Source organism: Micropterus salmoides, unplaced genomic scaffold (assembly GCF_014851395.1).
Source record: "Micropterus salmoides isolate LMB-PRFRI ecotype aquatic unplaced genomic scaffold, ASM1485139v1 Ms_hic_scaffold_2, whole genome shotgun sequence".
Taxonomy (NCBI): domain Eukaryota; kingdom Metazoa; phylum Chordata; class Actinopteri; order Centrarchiformes; family Centrarchidae; genus Micropterus; species Micropterus salmoides.
Window position 1 is genome coordinate 39901345 of NW_024041150.1, and position 22055 is coordinate 39923399.

The following is a 22055-nucleotide window of genomic DNA, read 5'->3' on the forward strand; positions in this document are numbered from 1 at the left end:
ACTGAGGTGGCCTCACTGGATCACACAGTTATCAGCTGAATTCTATAAAAGTTGAGGCCACTCTGTGGGAGTGATACCTCACCACTGTTAACCATCTTTGTTTTGTTGAGGTGATTGCTGATCGGGTGCACCTTGGACCTGTGAGCCAGGGGAGATAAAGCTCCACTTGGGCAAAATACTTGTTCTTCTGCGTTCCCTGCAACCCAGACGTCTACCATGGAGTGACCACCCCGACTGCCACATCTTGTTTTGAGTCATTTATGTTACAGAGACACACCTTGCACGTTTAAATAGTTATGTTTAGTTCACTCTTTTGTTCAATAAATCTCTTTTTGATCATTTATGCTGCCTCGTTCCGTCTTTTGTCATGACCCTTGAGCCAGGTTGTGACAAAATGTGATTCAGTTAAATCTATTTTGGGGCAAAATGAGACCCACTTGTTTGTCAAAAGTAGTATTACAGTTCTTACACGATGCAGGGCTATATAAAAAATTTGAAGCGACAACATTTTCATCTAGATCTTAGTGTTTCCTGTGTTACCTTAATTTGTGAACTGGGGTAAGGAAATTGGGCAAGAATCTTAGCGGGGTTAATTGACACCTGTAGATTCATTTTATGAACACATTAGGTTAGAGGGTGCTGCTCATTTTGTGTTTTGATTGCTGATGGTGGGTCAGAGAGAGTTTTGTTTAAGATTATTTGAAGTTGCAAGTGGCTATCTCTCATTTTGGAAAGACCTCTTTAAGTTATATTTATTTCTCTGAGTTAAGCAGCATTCATTAGCCCTTTTTCCATTCTTTATGTAAACCCTGCAAATAAATAACTTGCAATTTTATCAAAAATATTCTGGTTCATGTTGCTTCCCTTTTCCCCATGACATAACATTTTGAGATTGGAAAAACTCCCAAGAAGAGGCTACTGAACTGGCAATGCTTTATTTCAAGTTGAATTGAGAGCTTTCACTTTGACATTGAAAAGAGTCTGCAGCTTGCTTGATACACCCCTGAAAGATGGCGACCTCCATGTAAAGGGAACCCGTGGTTATTTAGAAAGAAATGGCTCGTTCTAAGGTACAAAAAAACCCATTACGGTTCATTGTGTAACGTCTGTATACACCACTGAAAACATAGTTATGGATCTTATGTAGCATTTCTGTGAATAAATTCTCAGGAATAAAGTGTTAAACAGCAAACAACATTGTTAACATGGTAAAGCATGAATCTTGTGGATTGCAGTATTTTTTATCTATTTTTTTGCCACATCTGTGGGCTTGTACTGATATGTGTGACTCATTTAGACATGGCGTTAATGAACTAATAATAATAATGGCTGGGGCATACTAAAAAACTTTGCATTAAAGGTCATTATGCAGCAAATAAAAAAAAAAATGTACACAGAGTGCATGACACTAATACATTTGAATAAACACCTGTGTTTGTTTGCAGGTCATTTGTATCATGTCAAATATAATGGACAAATAAAATAAGTGATAGGTATGGACATATCTTAACGCCACAAGTCATTCAAATTCGTAACCCTTTGATGCTCAACCTATGCAAAACTTTTCTAATGCTTTTTTTAATGATCTCCATCTAATGAAGCATTGCTGCTAAAATATGTAAGTAGAAAAAACACAATAATTTGCGTCCTGTAATTTACAGTACAGACTTACATGAAATCCTATGTTTGTGTTACATCATGCAAGAAGCCCACAGGTCTGCAGCAGCGTGACAGGTGAACATCATTATATATTTGGAGTCAGCAGTCGTTGAGTTTGGCGAATCAGGACGAGGACATTCAGAAGCAAACCCTGCTGTTAAGGTGGGTGTTCTTTGATAACTTTAGAAATTAAGATTTGTAGAATGCCCAACTATTTAAGTTGGGTTTTTTTCCTCACACTGGTTTCCTTGGCACAAAAGAACGGTGAATTCTCACTTTTAGTCATTTTCACTAATATTTTACATATAGTATTTTTTCTCAAACTGTATGTTAGATTTTAGTTAAGTTTTATTGCATGAATTAACGGTGAAACACTGGGTGTTGTGTCAAAGAAATCTCTTAGTGTGTTGGTTAGATGGCTGGTGTTATTAAAATTACAAATCAGTGATGTCTCTCCTGGTGTGGTACAGTGTACAGAAGGTAGACACAATGCTTTACAGCACAATTACTTTAAAAGATGAAATTTAACTTATCCTGACTGTGTCTCAATCCTTCTCTTTGCCTTTCTCTTTTACTACACCTCCTACCTTTTTTTTGTCCCTCTAATTTCTAATTCCCTCCAGGTCTTCCTTTACATACAGTAGGCAAGTCAATTAACTCCTCTTCCACCTTCAACTGACCAGGACATTCAAAAACAAACACTACTGACAAGGTGGGTGTTTTTTCATAATTTAATGACTATCAGTTAATATTTCTAAAATGCTCAACTGTTTAAGTTGGTCTCTTTTTTTCATGCTGCTTTCACTGGCACAAAAGAACAGTGAATGCCAAACATAATTTTTACGCAAATTTTGAAAAAGCAATTTATTCTCTGTATGTTCAAATTCAGATAAACATTTTATTGTACTAATTAAAAGTGTTCATGCTTTTGAAAGTAACCAAATATAATGCTGGGTGTTGTGTCAGAGACATTGCTCATTATGTTGGTTAGATGTGGTAAGTTTAGTGAAGGTAAAGACAGTGCTTTACAGCACAATTCATTTAGAAGATAAAGTTAAACTTACTTAACCTGTCTCATCCTCTTCTTTTCTCTTTCTCTACATCTCCTGCCTCCTTATTTGTCCCTCTAATTTCTTATTCCCCTCAGGACTTCAACTACATACAGTAGATATGTCCATAAACTCCTCTTCCGCCTCCAACTCCAGCTATGTCCTATTATTCCGTTGCAGCGACTCCAGAGTTAGCAGTAATATCGGCATGGCCGTAAATGCCGTAAGAACCATCCTCACCCTGCCTATCTGCACTCTCGTTCTCTACCTGGGTCTCCAACGATGGCGGCAGCAGCACTCCTTTAAAACAACAAGCCACACTGACATCTTCACCTACCACACAGCTGCCATGCAGCTGATCTGGCTGTTGGGTTTACTCTGCTACATGTTGGGCATGTATGCTAATCTCCCGGAGATGGTAATAGTAGGAATTTGTGTTACTTCTTCGGTTTTCTGTGGAGAGACTCTCTTTCACATCCTGACCTGTGTGGACCGATACCTGGCTGTTGTTCACCCCGTCACCTACCTGGGGCTAAGAAATGTGCGTGGGGGCAGGATCAGAAACATCAGCATTGGGTGTGTTTGGCTTTTGTGCTCTGGTTATGTGGGTTTCACATTTATGTACCTGCCTAAGTACCCCATCATCCCACTGCTCTGTCTTATGGTCTTCTCCATAATAGTCGTGTCCTTTTGCAGCCTTTCTGTTCTCTGTGTTCTGATTCGTCCAGGGCCAGGGGGAGGAGGCAGGGAAAAGGACCAAACAAAGCGGAGAGCTTTTCACTCCATTGCAGCCATAACTGGAGTGCTGTGGTTGTGGTTTGTAGGGCTCCTTGTTTCTGCTGCTCTGGACTCCTCAGAACTGCTGAGCTACAATGTTGCCTGTGTGGTGATAATATGTACATCCTGGTTTAATCTGGCCAGCAGTTTGGTGTCACCTCTGCTGTATCTACTCAGGGCAGGAAAATTGTTATGTTGCTGTTCTAATAATAAGTAAAGACATGGATTGGATCTCATTTGAGCAAAGTAAATTTGAGTATGAGACCTACATATTGAGGGTTGAGAACCAGACACAAATTACATTTTGGGTGAAATATATTGTGTGTGTGTGTATATATATATATATATATATATATATATGAAATGAAAGCTCTTGATGAGCTCATTATATTGCCAAAAAGGAAACAAGTGAATTATTAATCAATTTGGAGTTTTTGATTAAAACCAAAAGACTTAACATGCTAAGCCAGTTGGTGCCAAAAGGGCGAAAGTGCACGTATGCCCTTTTGGTATTGAAAAATTTACTGTGGGTAAAGCCTGTAGATAGCACATGCATCAAAATGGCTGACACCGCGTGTAAGCCAGGTAGGTCAACCATGAGAAGAGATTTGTTTTTATCTAAAGAATAAGTTTTATTAAGTATTTTTAATGACAATTTTAAGAGCTGGATGATGATAGAGAGAATAAAATATCCAGAATTCAACATCAGTGAATATACACTGCTCAAAACTTAAATCAATTAACCAAATAATTCAATGTTCAAAATCTTTTACTGTACATTGGATACATTGAATACAAAATGACGTAATAACATCAGTGGAAACCAAAATCACCAACCGATTGAGGGCTGGATTCAAAATAACACTGAAAATCAAAGTTTCATAACAGCAATTCATTATGTGGCTCAGTATTGCATTTGGCCCCCACGTGCCTGTATGCACTCCCAACAATGTCTGGGCATTTTACCAATGAGACAGTGGATGGTGTCCTGGGCGGGTCCCCTCTCAGACCTGGATCAGGGTATCACTGACCTCCTGGACAGACTGTGGCGCTACTTGACAGCGTAAGATGCACAATACATAAAGTCCCAAAGGTTCTGAATTGGATTTTGGTCTGGGGTAGTGAAGGGTAGTGAGTGGCATCAATGCCTTCATCAAACAGGAACTGCCTACACATTTAGGCCACATAAGATGGGCATTGCCCTGCACCAAGAGGAACCCAAGGCCCACTGCACCAGCATAAAGTCTGACAATGGCTCTGAGGATTTCATCCCGTTACCTAACAGCAGTCAGGGTACTTTTGGCTAGGAGGTGGAGGTCTGTGCGACCCTCCAAAAACTATGCCTCACCAGACCATCACTGACCCACGGTCACTGAACTAGTTATGCTGGATGATGTTGCAGGCAGCATTACGTTCACCACGGCATCTCCAGACTCTTTCATGTCTATCACATGTGCTCATGTGACAGATTGACATCCCCGCAGTTTAATTGACTTGATGTTATAAAAAATCATTGCGGATGCCCTTCTAGGTCTATTAATACAATACAGTAACATTACGGTCATAAAACAAAATAAAATGCCCATCTCAACAATGCAGTGAAGTTACTGTAAAATGGATACTCGACAGAAAATGACCCAGGAACCAGTTGTGTCTTCTTACTCAGTTTCACGAGTGTTGGCAGTAGCAGGACAATTACTGTTATTTTCAAAATCATTAGCTACCGTGACATGTAACCTATTGACTACAAACCAAAGCCAAGTGTCTCCAGAATCATTCAGTTAATAGTATTTGCTTTCATATTATTATTTTTACAAAGGCATCTTTAAAGGCTTTTCAATAGCCCATTTGGCCAAATTGTTAAGTGGCTGGGATTACTATTTTAGTAAAATTAAGCACATTCAATTAACTAATTTGATGTAGGACTTTTTGTGTGATATTTTATTTTCAGTGTTAGTGCCAGAACGCTCACCACACATCAGCTTGAGGCAGAGAGGGAGGGAAACATTGAGCCAATTACAATGGGGCATGATTAGATGGCCAGATGGAGAAAGCCGGGTTGGGAATTTTGCCATGACACCGGGGAACCCGATACTCTTTGCGACAAGTGCCATGGGATCTTTAATGACCACAGCAAGTCAGGACCTCGGTTTAACGTCTCATGCGAAGGACGGATATACTGTCATCCATGTGTGTAAATATTTTATTATACAAGATTGAAATAAGTACAAGAATTCAGTTCAAACTATGGTAAGGTAGGGTTCTCACCCCTCGATATAGTCTTTTACACTAGCATGCTTTTATGGTTTGGATTAAATATGAGAAATGCAGAGCAGATAAATATCTGCACTAACCACAGTCACACAAGGATTTTTTTTTTCATTGTGACTCAAAATGGCTTTTTGCTTTCTCAAACGTGAGAACACAGCTTGAGTCCTTAGTTTTTGCAATTTTAATAAAAGATGCCAATATTCATCAAAATTTTAAAAATTCACTCTCTTTACTATCCTCCCCCTGTCTTTGGATGCAAAGACATGCAGGCTAGGTTGATTGGTTACCCTAAATTCGCCTTAGGAGTGAGCGTGAGTGGTTGTTCGTCTATGTGTGGCCCTGCGATGGACTGGCGACCTATCCAGGGTGTATCCTCAAAAATGTTGAGATAAAGCGAAAGGCAGCATTACGTTGTGAAATTCTATTGTGAACACACAGCAAGAAGGAAAAAATAAAATCATGGAGCTGTAGATGGCTGGTAAGATGCAGACAATACGGCCTGTCCTGCAGGGAAGTTTAGTTTTATTTCTATCACAGCACAGTCTTTGTCAAGGCTGCAGTAGCCACAGCACACCTACAATACTACTCAAATAATTTAATAATAATAATCTAATGGATCTTTTGATAGCAGACAAAGTCTCTGACATGCCAGAGATCATCTTGTTGTCCGACAGCCAGATTGTTGATCATTCAGCAATTAATCAGGCATTGTGATGCCTCCTATGCTGAACGTCTAATGGCAGAAACTTTGGCGTACAGTGTCTGCCCATCTTAAAGTGGACCTCAAATGATTTCAGTGTGTGTGAAGTCATGATTGTCCTAAAGTGATGTCAGTTGGGACTGAAGACAACAACAAAAAAAATCTGTTGGTGTGGAGTTAGAAAGAAGTGAGCTCACCAGCCCTTTGTAGTTTGCTGCTCAGCGTCTTGAGGATACATTGGATGTTACTTGCATAACGCATCTCAGTCTCTGACAAAACAAAACTGACTGTTAAGTGCATTGTGGGTAGTGTAGACGGGTTTTGAAGTGGAATGCGTGGGATAAAAAAAGACAATTTATGTTTTTCATCTGTTTTGATTCTTTGTTTTTTTTTGTGAACTGTCCATCCTGAGTTAGACAATGTAATACAAGTACAATGCTAAATCAGTATAGTAATATTTTAAGCAGTCAATTCAATTGTATTTATACTATACTATTTTACATATTACTTGATAGTGTTTTGAGTGGGTGCAAAGGGGGTTAAGAGTTGTCTACAGTTGTGGGTGTTTTGTTAAGTGGTTGCTGAGGCTTTCAGGGTGGTTTGTGTAAAATTTCTAGGATATCAGGTGTATTGAGTATTTGCTATGGTGATTTGGGGTGAGTGCTGCTGACCCTTTAATGGTTCCAAGAGAATACTGAATGTTTGCAGTAGTCACAGTTCTAGCACTAATTGTGCTAAGATCAGAGGTAGACAATCTAGTGGTTCTCTGCTGAGTTGTAATGGTCAACTGGGAAGGGACGCAGACACAGACTCCTTCTACAGTTTAATACAGCTATCGTTGAAATATGCAGATCATCCAGAATCATAGGCTAGTCATTTGAATCACTGAACAACAAACGCATAATCCCGCATAAATGCTGCGACAGGCTGTGTGAAACGGACTTGGGAACAAATAAAAAATATACAACACATTTCAAAGCTGTAAGTACGCTTGCTGTCACATGTTAAAAGCCTATAACAAGTAGTAGCCAGCAAGGCTTTAGTAGCCTACTTCAATCAGTCTCTGTAGGACGATCTTGCTATAGAAAAGTTTCTCCGCATCACCACAGCAAACGTGCAAGCAGCCTATAAAACAGTCTGTTGGATCTCCTACAAATGGTGATGTGATGAGAACGATTGGTGTTTTTATAGAGATCATCTCTTATCTGGAACATAACCTGCTCCAGAGCAAGTTAACTGTTCAGCATGTTACCATGGTGATCCGTCCTCAGCCTGGTCAACGTCCACTGGTAGCGTCTCAGAAGCGTTTCAACAGTGGAGAGTGTAGCATGCCCCGCGTTTCTGAGTTGTTGTTAATTTGCCTTTTCGTGCTTCTACTACCTTCTTCACAGCTCTCTGTGTCCCGGTCATTTCCCAAGGTCTGCACAACTGCATGTCCAACAGGGAGCATTTTGTCTGCCTGATTTTGCTGAATGTTTAGATTCTGTTTATGTGGTAATCAGTGCTTGCTTTTGTGCTTCTACTATTATTAAGTAGTTAAATGGTTTCTTTTTTGTCTGTAACCATGTTTATTGATGTGGGTGGGAGTTTTATTTTGAAAATTAACCAGATTCTCTATGCCGGTCTTTAATTAAAATAATGCAACACTATGCAACTTCTTTGTGTATGAGTGCACTTGGTAAAATTGTAGAAAGAAAAGTGTATGTAGGATGGATGTAGGTAAGTTTGAGGTAGCTTGTACATTTTTTCACTCATAGTTTATTCCTGTCTAGAAAAACTAGGTTTAGTGTTTGGTGCCACCTGTGTACATTTTGGTTAAGTTCACCCACTGGTTCACTTCATAGATAAGATAGTTCAGCCTTTTGTTTATATATGTTTTTAGTGTTAGCTCAGTTACGCCTGGTTTCGTTGTATTTTTCTCCTCATTTTATTTGGTATAACCAAGACTATCCAATATCACCCATATTTGGAGAACCTTTATTGTATGTTTGTTGGATGATCTTGTAAAAAATTGTCACTGCCTGCCTGACTTTCTTATCTCCTGATTTTTTTAAAAAGCCGTGTAACAATAATGGTGGCTGGGGTCACACATACTAAATTGTTTGCATCGAAGGTCATTATGTACTCTACTTCATTTGAATAAACACCTGTGTTTGTTTGCAGGTCATTTGTATCATGTCAAATATAATGGACAAATAAAATAAATGATAGGTATGGACATATTTTAACGCCACGAGTCATTCAAATTCTTAACCCCTTGATGCACAAGCTATGCAAATCATTTCTAATGCTTATTTTAGCATAGCTGCTAAATATGTAATTACTGTGTCAGTGAAAACTGAAAAATTTGCGTGCTGTAATTTATAATATAGACTTACATGAAATCCTATGTTTGTGTAGCATCATGCAAAAAGCCCGCAGTCGTGCAGCAGTGTGACACGTGAGCATCACACACAGAGCATCATTATATATTTGGAGTCAGCAGTCAGTGAGTTTGGAGAAGCAGAACAAAGGCATTCAGAAACAAACACTTCCGACAAGGTGGGTTTTCTTTAATAAGTCAATGATTATCAGTTAATATTTCAAAAGCTGCCTAAAAAGCTCTCTTTTCCCTTTCCCATCTCTACACCTCCTGTCTCCTTGTTTGTCCCTCTAATTTCTTATTCCCCTCAGGTCTGCAACGACATTCAGTAGATATGGCAATTAACTCCTCTTCTGCCTCCAACTCCAGCTATGTTCTATTATTCCATTGTGCCGACTCCAGAGTTGGCATTAATATTGGCATGGCCTTCAATGTCACAAGAACCATCCTCACCGTGCCTGTCTGCACCCTCGTCCTCTACCTGGGTCTCCAACAATGGCGGCAGCAGCACTCCTTTAAAACAACAAGCCACTCTGACATCTTCACCTACCACACAGCTGCCATGCAGCTGATCTGGGTGTTGGGGTTCATCTGCTACATTTTGGTCACATATGCTAATCTCCCGGAGATGGCAGTAGTAGCAATCTGTGCTACTTCTTTCATTTATTATGGAGAGACTCTCTTTCACATCCTGACCTGTGTGGACCGATACCTGGCTGTTGTTCACCCCGTCACCTACCTGGGGCTAAGAAATGTGCGTGGGGTCAGGATCAGAAACATCAGCATTGGGTGTGTTTGGCTGCTGTGCTTTGGATCGATGGGTGTAACATTTTTGTACCTGCCTGAGTATCCCCTGATCCCGCTGTCCTCCCTTTTGGTCTTCTCCTTATTGGTCGTATCTTTTTGCAGCCTTTCTATTGTCTGTGTTCTGAATCGTCCAGGGCCGGGGGGAGGAGGCAGGGAAAAGAAAAGGGTTGACAAAACAAAGCAGAGAGCTTTCCACACCATCGCCGCCATAACGGGAGTGCTGTGGTTGTGGTTTGTAGGGTTCCTTATTTCTGCCACTTTGGGCACTTTGGAATCGCTGAGCAAAAATGTCAGCTGTGTGGTATTGACTTGTGCAGGCTGGTTTAATCTGCCCAGCTGTTTGTTATCACCTCTGCTGTATCTACTCAGGGCAGGAAAACTGCTGTGTTGCTTTTGTAACAATGACTAAAAACACATAGATTGGATTGCACTTGAGCAAGTAAATTTGACCCAAAGAGCAGAGCAGATTATGGATATACATTATCTACACTTACAACAGTCACACCAGGAGTTTTTTTTTGCGTTATTGTGACTCACAATGGGTGCCTGCTTTCACGAAAAATGAGGACACAATTTGATTCCTTATTATTTGCATTATTTTAATTAAAGATGTTAGGGATGCTGTTGTGTCACACGGAAGTTGCTATGGTACTGTTGTAGTATTGTATGGTCTAATGTTTATTTGTCCCGAGTCTGCCAATATTATAAGAGTACAATGCTAAATCAGTTGAGTATCAATTTTCAGGTTTTAGTAAGGTAGTCAAGTTAATTTTATTTAGATAGTAGTTTTATTTTTAAGTAGTATCTGATAGGATGTTGAATGGTTGCGAGGATGTTAATAGGCATCTGCTTTTCTGAGTGTTTTGTTGTTAAGTGGTTGCTAAGGCTTTGATGGTGGTTTCTATACAATTTCTATGATATTAGATGTATTTGCTGGGGTGTATTGTGTATTTGGTATGGGAATTTGTTGTGAGTGCTACTGAGCACCTAATGGTTAGAATACTGAATGTTTGATTAAATTTGGCCTTTCCTTTCCTGCACATGGTCTTTCCATTTCCCTTTGCTGCAGAGGTAGGGCTCAGGGGTCTGTGCGCCAGAGATACTCACAAGTCTTTGAGCTAGAGTCCAAGTCTCAAGTCACTCGTGGTTATAATGACTGCTGTATCACCTGTTGCATTCGATCCAGGCTGCTTATAAAACTGCTTATCAATAAGGAATTCTGTAACTGTAACCTGTTTTTTACTTACAGAGCACAACCATTTAATGTGCAATGCAATTAATGACAGCTTATTAGCTACTGTAAGTCAACACAATCCGCAGACTCTCAAACCCAGTGTAATGTTAACTAAATAAAACTGTAACATTACATGATCAACAGTAAACCTGTAACCGGTTTTTAAAGTATTTTATTGATAAGGATGATGAAAATTACAATCTGTATGATGTGCTTAGGCGTTGCTAGAACCTTTTTACTTGGGCACGTGCCCCTGTATCCATGTGTTGTGCCCCAGTGAAATTGTCAAGACCCTTTGGCGTCGTTTTTGAACGTGTAGGGCTAAATGGTCAAGTTAGCAAAAATTGGCAACATCTGCAATGTCCGGTCAAGTTAGTAATAATATATGCAATTTCTAGATAAAACTACTGGTTAATGTGAAAAGGCACGTTGTTAACGATATGAAACATTGCAAAAAAATTGTGTTGAAATAGAGTATTTACAACGTTGATGAGAGGACTTAGAGGGAATATGTGCTGGCGTGCAACGATGTTTATAAAATGTAGCACTGAAAAGAAATCCATGTCGTGCATGAACATGCGCTCCTCCCTATGGCTCAAGGCATGTGCGCGTGCTCAAAATGAAAACTTGCGCATCCGGCTGAGCGGTGTTACAGTCTGCAGCCGGACCCTATTGCATTCCAGCAGCAAATAGTGGGACGAGTCCAAACACGGATATGATGGCACTCCTCACAGGCCCATCATTTTAAAACGAGACAATAATTATCTGTATCTCAGTGATGGTTTAGTTATAACGCTCGACTAATGCAAGATGGAAAGAAGTGGATTCACATTGACCATTAAAATGTTGATTAGCAGAGCAGACTGGGAAATATGGGTGTACATCTTTCAGTTAATAATAAACATCACATACTCAGTCATGTCATAGTATAAATAGTATTTTCCTTTTGAAAATCTATTAAAGGAAACCTGCGGAGCCAGTTTGAGTGGCCCTGAAGCAGCTGAAAACATTAATATCTAGCAAGTATTGTTATTTATAATTTACAGAGGCTATGCAGAAGTTTATCAGTAGAATTGATGCTGGATCATAAGCCAGTACAAGCACAGCTGATCTAAATCCAGTACTACCACAGAGCCAGTCCAGACGCCTTTAGCAGGTCACACAGACCCAGGTGAAATACAAGCTGCCTCAGCCAGTAAAAGCACAGCCAGAGGTCTACAGGCAGCATCAGACACAAGCAGCTCAGACCCAAAAGGAGGATTCTGTTAGTGTGCAGAGGTCCATTCAAATCAGCAGTGGTATTTTCTAGAAGAAGTTTCCATTCCAGCTTATTATAGAGACAGACTGTTGTAAAGGAGAGATGAGAGCACTGCAGTGTCAGGTGTGGCTGTGCAGCAATGGCAAATTCTTTACATGGCTCACAAGTCAGGTATGAGGGCCCCATGGCAGAATTTTTCTTAGGTGTACCACAGGTGTGAGTGCTTATGCTCTGGTCAAAGCCTTTCTGACATGACAGTGCCGATATTAATGGGCTAAATAAGGGAAGCTGGTGGGGACATACTAATACACATTTCGTACACTTCAATCAAAATTATATCTAATTCATTAATCAAAAATTTACATGGCGAATGAGGGTGTCTGTGCCCCAGTAGAGTTTTATGTCTAGCAATGCCCCTGATGATGTGATGTGAGTTTTAATTAATTCTTTGTAAATGTGGGACCTGACCTAGCTGGAAAAATCCCTGATCCTGACATCTGAAGAACACTCACAGAGAAAAATCCGAGCTCAATGTTTCTTAGGCCAGTGGATGAGAAAGAATAATTGGAAATTGTGAACAAATGCAAGAACAAAAAGTCTACCGATTATAATGACATTGATATGACAATGGTGAGAAAAGTCATTGAGGGGATCTCAAAACCATATATGTGATTTATCATTTCAGGTTCAAACAAAATGAAAATAGCTGAATAAAATTACTACTGTACTGTATAAAAATGGGAGCAAACACCACTTCACAAACTACAGAGCTCTTCTCCTTACTTCCAAATTCTAGAAAAGTCTTTAACAACAGATTAGATACATTCCTGGATAAGCATCAATTACTCACAGGCAGTCAATATGAATTCAGATTAAACAGATCTACATCAATGGCATTAATAGAATCACTTTAGGAAATCACGACTGCCATAGATCAAAAAAATTATGAAATGGAGGTACTTGTTGATCTCAAAAAAGCTTTTGATACAATTAACCATGACATACTAATAAATAAAGTGGAAATATACGGTATCAGGGGGATAGTATTAGAGTGGGTTAGGAGTTATAAGAGACAGCAGTTTGTGAAGTTGGGAAACTCCAGGTCAGTATGTTTGGACATTGCTTGTGGTGTCCCTCAGGGGTCAGTGTTGGGACCAAACTTTTTATTTTGTATATTAATGACATTGTCATTGAAAGAGTTCATGACAATAAATTTCTTGGGGTAATTTTAGATGACAGAATCAGTTGGAAATCACACATTAATCATGTACAATCTAAAGTATCAAGATCAATTGCAGTATTAAGCAAAGCAGGTTCTGGATCAAAAATCATTCCACATTTTGTACTGTTCACTAGTTTTACCATATTTCAGTTACTGTGCTGAGATCTTGGGACACAACGACAAAAGTTCATTACATTCACTATCTATTCTCCAAAAAAGAGCAATAAGGATTATTCACAATGCTGGGTATAGGGATCACACCCACTCATTACTCTTATAGTCAGCCAAATGATGTTTAGAGCACAAAATAACCTGTTGCAAAGAACTATTCAAATATTATACAGGGAGAGAGAGGGAGGTTATAAGTTAAGGGGGAAACACAACAACACAAAAACAAACAGGACATGGACTAACAGGAAACGTTTTTGCATTTCAAGCTCTGGAGTAAAGCTATGGAACAGTCTCAATGAGGAACTAAAGCAGTGTCCAAACATAAATAAGTTTAAAATCAGGTTTAAATATATGGTTTTCAAGGTTTACAGGGATGAAGAAGGGGTGAATAATCTACAAGTGTTTCTGGGGCATGTATTTATTTTCAGTTTCGTTATAATTAATGCTTCATTTGCTGAAATTCATTCTTTCCTTTTATTTTGTAATTTTTTCCTTGTTTAAATAATTGATATACATTTTGAATTGATTTTGTGTATGACAAAGTACATGTGTAAATATTTGGAACGCGGGGTAGATTATTTGTCAGCATTTGATCTGTGGACATGGCGTGGGATTAAATAATTTTTTTTCTTCTTTTTCCTACTCCTTTTCGAATATGTAAAGAAATTGACAAGATTCTCAAAAAAATTTTCTTTGGCTCTAACTATTATTAATTAATTTATTATTGTGTTATTAAATCATTTTGATTTGTTTAATGGATTATATTTTCTTGTTGATTGTTTCTTTTTTACATATATTCAAAATAAACACATAAATAAATAAAATGTTGTGCTCTTAAACAAAGTCAAAGACTGTACATTTACCAGAATGACAATCGGCACAATTAAGGAAACAATATTAGTAGTTGATATTAATCGCGACAAACAACCAAAAAACATTGAGTTATCTCGTAACTAGTTGTCCTTAGGTGTGGGTGAAATGTTGGTGGCATGTAAAATGGGAGTGTTTTGATGTCAGCAATCACATAATACACATGTATGCTCAGGGATGTACTGGGACTGAAATTCAGCCTGGTACTTAAGACGGATTTTTTGCAGCTATTTTAAAACTAATAGTGTTTTTGTGTTATAAAGAGAATCAGATTACACTGAAGACCTTTACTTTTACTAAACTTTAGGATGACTCCTCAGGTTATATAAGCAAGTCACCACTGCACTGAACACGACCAGGTCAGCAAAACCTAATCTGGAACACACAAGTCACTGTATACTGCTAACTACCAGCATGTCATATGTACAGTCAGTCAGATTTATAAAACAGTTACAAATGCTAACACATACATACTCAGATACTCAGTGTTTTAATATAATCAAAAACTACAATGAAGTCCCATTAAATAGAGATGTGTGTGTGTGTGTGTGTATCTGTGCTTCAGTCAGGTTATTATGTAGTATGTGGAACTACTGGCATTTTAGCTTAAATGGATATATATATTAAATATGTTATATTGTGCTCTATGTTTCTATTTTTGTGTGTGTGTCCTTAAGCTTTCATTGATTGATTGATATGCATAGTATGATTGCCTATACCCAGCCCTACACACAGCCCCTCTACCTGTCACTGTTTTTGTACTGGTTCCATTCTCCTCCTGCTCTTCTTTGTCTTGCTGCTTTCCTTCCTCCTCCTTCTCCTCCTGCTCCTCCTCCTCATCCTTTGCTCACTCCTCATCAATATGACTGGCGTCATCATCAACCTGTCCCTCTGCATCACTGTACTTAACAGCTATTGGACATACAGAGATTCCTTGCTTATAGAAGGATGTTGTCTGTGTGTGATTACACACTACAAACTATTGTTTATAATATATAATATATCTATAAATATATGCCTATATTTAAATGCATATCTAAATAATTTGAGTGTGTAATAAAAGCGTGACTAATCGTGCACCTTACCCTTTTCACTACGGAAAAGTCTGTTAATTTGGCGCAGTTAGCTGCCTCTTGTGCCAAATTTTTTTTCTTTTTAATTCTTATTTTTTCGGCCCCTATTTCTCTCTCTTCTTTTCACCATTTTTACCGTTGGGTTTGTGTGAATGCAACCGTCCGTCTCTGTTGCATTCACACAAACACAAACCTGACCGAAAATAAACTCTTTTGAGCCAGTCAGGAAAAAAGAGGATCAGTCCAAGTTGGAAGGGGCCACTCGTATCCCCCCTCAAGATTGAAAGTATTGGTTTGGCCCGGTCTGATCTTGGAGTTTGTAGTTGGTAGTGTTAGCTTTCAAATGTCATAAGGGAAATCTGTGGTAATGACCTGGACAAACAAATGATGTGAAGTTAAGACATTGTTAAGTGTACGTTAAACTGGACCCAAAAAGTACGGCAGAGACAGATAACCGTTCTCAGTTCAAAGGGAGTTTATTGTGGGAAACTATTTGAGTTCACAAGGGGCGAGGGGGATGATTCAGATCCAGACAGGGAAAACGGAGCGGTGTGGTTTGGCTGAAGCGGTGAGTGGAGAGCAGGTGGGCATGCAGACGGGCTGGCAGGCATGTACAGGTAGTCTGTGAGACGAGGGAGAATACACAAGGGTTAGTCGACGCAAGGAAACGTCACAAAACACGCTTTCTACAGAATGGCAGGCCAAGGTGTGTACCAATGGAGATACACAGACAATCTGGCGAATATTGATTGGAAATGAGATCCAGGTGTGTAGAGACACAGACTGCAGGAGCCACCTGCAAACCATACTCACAGGGGAAAACACACAGGCACACCAGGGTAGGGAACAGCAGAGAACAAAAAGTAAAGAGAGGAGAGGGACCACCGGATATAACAGCCCTTTTAGCTCACTGGCCTTGATTTTGTCAATTACATACAACATAAGAAGGCAGCCTTTTAGAAAATATTTAAACTTCCAATGCAGTCCCTCCAAAACACCCTCTTTTATTTATTCATTCATGCCTTTCATACTTCTTTGATCCCTTTATCTATCCTTCATTCCATGATGGGTTTAGGAAGCAGTGGTTTGCCACAGATGTTTTCTTCATCCCCTTTTGAAACCTTTATTTGTTCCTCCTTTCTTTTTATATCCTGTTTTTATGCACTCCTATATTTTTATACTAAAGCCAAACTGGGAGAAAGACGAACTTCCAGAACTTGACATCATCATTTCATAACTGTTATCCGTCCAGGCTTGCATCACTCCTGTGTCCCGTTCTGCGACATTTCTGCTGTCTTCCCTCTTTAGACTTTAGAGGATGTAGTTCAAAGACCAATTTTTGTTCCACCATTCTATGCATTCCTATGCATTTCATTTTTTAATGATCTTACTTATCGAAATCATCAAATGTGTCTACATCATAGTGATACTTTGGAGCAGTGGTTTCCAGTGTCGGGCACCACCACATGTCCATCTGAGATCAGAGCGGAAAAGCACAGAAAATGTGTTTAGATAATTGCAATAACTCCTGTACCTGTATTCCGGTATCAGCTATAGCTTATCAGCTATGTTCCTATTAATGTCCACAGCTACATCAGTGGGAACACTGAACTGGCCGTTTCCTTCACCGTTAGAGCAGAATTCTAGCGCCAGCTCTCCATCTGAGGTGAAAACCTGACCTGCACAGTGTTTATGTAAGTCAGTCTCCTGATCAATTCTCTCATCTCTTTCATTTATTTATTATGTTGCATTTACCTTTTAGTTTTTCTCATTTTATTTTGTCTTCGACTTTCATCAAAGAAACTGATACTTATGCCACTATACTTTTATTTGGCCGTATGGCTCTTTACTGGGATCTCCTTGTCCATCCATGTACATTCATGGAAAGCCCGAGGCAGAGAACAACATTAAAGACCCTCGGTGCACATCAGAGCAAGCATTATTACTGAATTACAAGATTGTTTGCAGAATGAGCAGCAAGGGCAGGCAGGCAGGATTCAGCAGCTTAAAGGTGATATGACCTTTAAGTCCAGATGGTTGTGGCATGGGAAGGAGCCGGGATCAGGCCGGTGTGCGGTCTGTCTAAAGTCGGGGGTTTGGACTTCTCCTGAAAGTCGGCGATGGTGGCTGTGGCCTCTGTGTGTGCACGGTGGAGTTGGGCCAGAGCTGCTGGATGGTCAATAGTGGACAATGCGGAGCTTAGGAAATTGTATGACAAAGCACGGCCATGGTTGATGAGTGTCTGGCTGCGTGGGAATGGATATAACTATGGACGGAGGATATTCAGAGACCATAGACCGATCGACGTACAGATGGCAGTCCAAGGAGCTGAGAGCGAGCTCATAATCCAAATTAAGGTAAGCAATAAGTACTTTTAAGTAACTTGAGTGTGTGTGTCTGAGTCTAAACTAACAGTCATGAGAACTGAGACAAACGAGAGAGAAAGGGGTTAGACGATCTTATACGTATGTGCAGGTGACTGGATTAGGAAGGCATGGGTGCAATTATTGAGAGAGAGAGAGGTCAGAGCCGGCATGGTCCTATTCCTGAACTTTTGTTATATAATAAGAAAGATCCACAATCCACAATTTTTTGTAACATTTTAGTCTACACTGAACTTTTTGAACAACCATCACATGGATTGCTGTGAAATTTTGTACACATATTCAAGTTCCCCTCAAAATGAGATGTAATAACATCATAATCGTCATAATGTAGCAAATAAAGAACTGCTCTATGTACTATGGGCCAGATTTACTAAAGGTTTGCGTGAGTATAAACGTGTGCACGGAGAATGACGTCTTTCAGAAGTGCAAGATAGCACCTGTGGTTCATTTACTACTTTTGCCTTTATGAATATGCAATTTGGGGCGTTTCAATTTTATTGTGAAATGTAATAGAAAGGTAACATGCAAAGACATTGATTTACTACACGCAATGTGATCCAACAAGCCTGAAAGCAATTTCATGTGAGTGCAACAGCATCTGTGTTTACTACGTTTAAAAGGAAGGTGCAAACAGCCAAGTGTTGCGCAGAGATGGCTGCTGCTGTCGTTGCGAGAAGGAGACACAGCCGTAATGAAAGAAGACGTAGAAAAGTAAAAATATTATAATATAGTATGTATATTAATCTATATCCAATAAATATTTTATTTATTCGATGAACTATATGAATATAATTGTTTTTTTGTATTTTCCTTGAAGCTTTGGCAATACTGATGTATTAACATTCCTGCCAAACCTGACTTCTTCTCTCCATGAGGTGGAAGAATTTAGAAAGTTGCTTGGCGCCTTGGATCATGCATAAAATTCATCCAGTCAGAGGGAACGATCACCAACTGTTCACAGCGAGCTGGTCGTAATAACGACACAACCCATTGTAGGTTTTGGAGAGGGAATGGGGTGTTGGGGCGTAAAGGGCCAGGGACAGGAGATCACTGCGGACGGTCGGTGATCGTTCCCTCTGGCTGGATGAAGCAGCTGATTTTACGCATTATCCATGATGATACAGAAATATGGAAATTAATGGCAAAAAACATAATGTCAATATTTTAGAGACCCCTCAAAATTTCACAAATAATGTTTTTAGGGGAGCTGATGTCTTATTCCCCCTGACTCCCCCGTACTTCGCACCCTTTCCTCGCTTTTGGGTCATTCCAGCATAGTGTAGCCTTTTCTGCTGGGGTTTCTCAAAGCAGTTATTAAGGTGCGCTGTCCCAAATACTTAGTGCAGTCTTAGGCAGGATGGGCAGGTACATACGATTTCCACATACTGGGACATACTGAATGAAACAAACCAAGGTTTTTACCCAGTGGCTGCTTTCCCTCCCAACTCTCCATGATGGAAACCATTAAAACACGCAAAACCCTCATTTAAATACTGCCATCTCCATTGTGTTTGTTCCTGTTGTCATCTACGCAATAATTCTTAGTTAATCACCCATAACAGGTACTAAAATTACACGTTTTTCAGAAAGCACTCGCAGTTTAGTACTGTTTATTCGGGGTATTAGTAAATCCGGCCCTATGTACCCAGAGTCTGCATGACACCAATCCATTTGAATAAACACCTGTGTTTGTCTGCAGGTCATTTATGTCAAACGTAATGGACAAATAAAATAAATGATAGGTATGGATATCTTAACGTCACGAGTCATTCAAATTCTTCACCCCTAGATGCACAAGCTATGCAAAACGTTTCTAATGCTTCTTTTAATGCTATCCTTCTAATGAAGCATAGCTGCTGAAATATGTCAGTACTCTGTCAGAAAAAAATTAGCATGCTGTAATTTAAAGTGTAGATTTACACTAAATCATTGTGCAATGTTTGTGCAGCATCATGCAAAAAAGCCCACTATTCTGCAGCGGTGTGACACGTGAGCGTCACACACAGAGCATCTCGCACACGCATAAGCATCATTATATATTTGGAGTCAGAAGTCAGTGAGTTTGGAGAAGCAGAAGAAGGACATTTGGAAACAAACACTGCTGACAAGGTGGGTGTTCATTAATAACTTAATGATTGTCAGTTAATATTTCTAAAATGCCCGACTATTTAAGTTGGATTCGTTTTTCACACTGGTTTCATTGACAGGAAAGCACCGTTAATAACAAACTTCAACTGACTTTTGATCATTTTAAAAAAGTAATTTATTCTCCAATTGTATGTTAAAATTCGGTTAAAAGTTTTATTGTACTAATTAACAGTCTAATTGCTTTTGAAAGTAACCCCATAAAATAAAATGTGTCATCACTTATTGTGTTTGTTAGATGTGGTAAGTGTACAGAAGGTAGACAAAATGCTTTACAGCAGAATTCCTTTAGAGGATGAAATTTAACTTATCCTGACTTTGTCTCAATCTACTGCCTCCTGATTTGTCCCTCTAATTTCTTATTCGCCTTAGGTCTTCAGCTACATACAGTAGATATGTCAATTAACTCTTCTGCCTCCAACTCCAACTATGTTCTATTATACTATTGCGCCGACTCCAGAGTCCTCAGTAATATCACCATGGCCGTCACTGTCATAAGAACCATTCTCACCGTGCCTGTCTGCATCATTGTCCTCTATCTGGGTCTCCAACGATGGCGGCAGCAACACTCCTTTAAAAGAACAAGCCACTCTGACATCTTCACCTACCACATGGCTGCCATGGAGCTGATCTGGCTGTTAAGATCCATCTGCTACATTTTGACCATGTATGCTAATCTCCCGATGACGACAACAGCAGCAGTCTGTGCTACTTTTTTTGTTTTCTATGGAGAAAGCCTCTTTCACACCCTGACCTGTGTGGACCGATACCTGGCTGTTGTTCACCCCGTCACCTACCTGGGGCTAAGAAATGTGCGTGCGGTCAGGATCAGAAACATCAGCATTGGGTGTGTTTGGCTGCTGTGCTTTGGATTGGTGGGTTTAACATTTATGTACCTGCCTGAGTACCCCATCATTCAATTGACCTGCATTTTGGTCATTTCTATAATAGTGGTATCTTTTTGCAGCGTTTCTGTTGTCTGTGCTCTGATTCGTCCAGGGCCAGGGGGAGGAGGCAGGGAAAAGGAGCGGGTTGACCAAACAAAGCAGAGGGCTTTCCACACCATCGCAGCCATAACTGGAGTGCTGTGGTTGTGGTTTGTAGGGCTTCTTGTTTCTGCTGCTCTTAATTCCTCAACACAGCTGAGCGACAATGTTGGCTGTGTGGTGACGACATGTACAAGCTGGTTTAATCTGCCCAGCAGTTTGGTGTCACCTCTGCTGTATCTACTCAGGGCAGGAAAAGTGTCATGTTGCTGTTCTAATAATGAGTAAAGACATGGATTGGATTTCACTTGAGCAACGTAAATTTGAGTATCAGATCATCAACATTACCTTTTCAACTGACATTTACATAATTGATTTTTTTTTACAGTGCAAACGTTGTCAGTGAACTATGAGAGCAAACAGAAACACAACATTCAATAACAAAATAATCGTTCAATAATCATAATCAAGGTAAAATGCTCAATTAATTGTGATTTTGATTTTAGGTGAAATCGTCTAGCCCTATCATCATTGCACATGATTTGGACTAAATTCCTTCAACAGCAATTGCTGAGAAACTAGTTCTGGTATTTTTGAATTGAATGCAAGATTAGAGACTGGTCACTTATTCACATTGGAGTAAGATGTGTTTTTTTCAGGTAGCGGTGTGGGAGGCAGATAGTTGTCCAAGAAACCAACACCTATTTAGACACTGTTTCAAGAGAAATAGTCTCAAAATGTACATGAACTTTGAGTTTTGTTTACAAAACAATTAATGATCACCTGATTAAATTTGGTTTGTTTCTTTAACGCTGTAGAAAACTGGTATTTCCATTTCACTTTGCTGCGGGGGTGGGGGTTAGGGGTCAGTGTACATGTATGACTTGGTGACTTCAGAAACAACAATGCTGCCCCTTAATATGAAAGAATCTGACAGGCCCCAAATCTACCAATGTAAACATACAAATATTTGCAAAAAAATATTGAGTTTTTATAAAACCAAACCACAACAAATGGCTGCCATTTAGGAATCAATGCTTTATTTCAATGTTGAGTGTGTGTGAATATTAAAGAGATGGTTCAC